Here is a 1,696-nt window from a genome sequence, read left to right on the forward strand (position 1 = left end):
AAAAAAAAAAAAAAAATCTGTCAGTGAAAACAACTGAAAGTAATTATCTTTGGAAATCATAAATATGGTAAATCTATTATTAAGTGATCAAAGTAAGTTACAAAGTGATATTTACTATTCCATTTTTATAAAAAACATTAAAAATTAGCTACATTAGAAGGCTATATTAAATAATATTTACAAAGGTCACTCTAGGTAGATGGAGTTTGTAATAGGAAAATTAAATATAATTTTAAAAAATTTATTGCTTTGGAAGATATTCCTTTTACACAGACATAAAGCTGGTTAAGCTTCTGGAAAGAAGGGACTGTAAGTCATTCATTTTTGTATCCTTCAAGTGTAGCGTGCCCTATACATAACAGTCACCCAACAGACCTTTGTTGAAGAAACGAAACAGGAAACGTGGGATTTACAAACATCAGTCTCCATGTCAGCTGCTTAAAATAATCAAATCCAAAATATTTGCAGGAGAATCATATTGTTCCCCAAGTAACATTTCATTCATAACATTAATTTACAATTAGGAAATGTTATGCTTTTAACAAACAAGAAAGAAATGCAAGGTTCTTTAATGTGTATGAGAGCCTTGCATTTCTTGAGAGGTAGTATAGCGCCACAGTCCAGCATAGCTCTTAAACCACTATGCTATATTACCTTTTATGGATCTAGGGATCCAGGAAAATACAAATTAAAACAAGGTATCATGTGTTGTCCGAATTGGCAAAAATAAAAAAGATTGACCTAGTCAACGTGGAAAACTGAGTACTATCAACACTGTTGGTGGGAGATCATAATGGTGCTCTTTTTGTAGTGATAAACTCTTCTCACAAAAACAGATACTCTGAAAGAGGTAGGGTGAGATGGGGTGAAGGTGATATGAGAATAAAATCTTGTAAGATTTTGTTTTTGAAACAACTGATGGCAAATACAAAGGCCTATAAATTCACTCAGACCATGCCTGATTTATGCATACAGTATTCACTCTTATGGAGTATCTTTAAATTTTTTTTTTTCAGAGTTGGGGGGGTCTCACTATGTTGGCCAGGTTAATCTTGAACTCCTAGCCTTGAGCCATCCTCCCACCTAGGCCTCCCAAAGTGCTGGGATTACAGGTGTGAGCCACCATGCCCAGCCAATGTTTCTATCTACTGTGGGCACATGGCAAGCTTCTATGTGAATAAAAGGGGCACAAATATTTATAGGGACCTTAAACACACATATTATGTTAGTCACAGTCCAATCCTATTGTAAACTATACTAAATCACATCATAAAGCTATAATAATTCAGCCAAATGCGTATAGGCACAAGAAGAGACAAATAGATCAACGAAACAGAAATAATCAAAAAACAAACCTACGTCTTATGAAAATTTAGTATATGACAAGGATGGCATTTCAAAACAGTGAGGAAAAGACGGACTAACTACTTAGTACTAGAACTACTGGCTATTCAAACAGCAGAAGTACTTAGATATCTACCACATACCAAATGTGTAAATACGTTCCAGGTGGATTAAAGAGATAAACATTAAAAAGAGAAGAAAAGATAGGATATTTAGTTAATCTTGGGATAAGAAAGATATTTTTAAACAAGATACAAAATGCAAAAGCCAGACGGCAAATAAACTTGAGGCCAGGCACGGTGGCTCACGCCTGTAGTCCCAGCACTTTGGGAGGTCGAGGCGGGTGGATCAC

The sequence above is a fragment of the Colobus angolensis genome, unplaced genomic scaffold (assembly GCF_000951035.1).
Source record: "Colobus angolensis palliatus isolate OR3802 unplaced genomic scaffold, Cang.pa_1.0 Scaffold33, whole genome shotgun sequence".
Taxonomy (NCBI): domain Eukaryota; kingdom Metazoa; phylum Chordata; class Mammalia; order Primates; family Cercopithecidae; genus Colobus; species Colobus angolensis.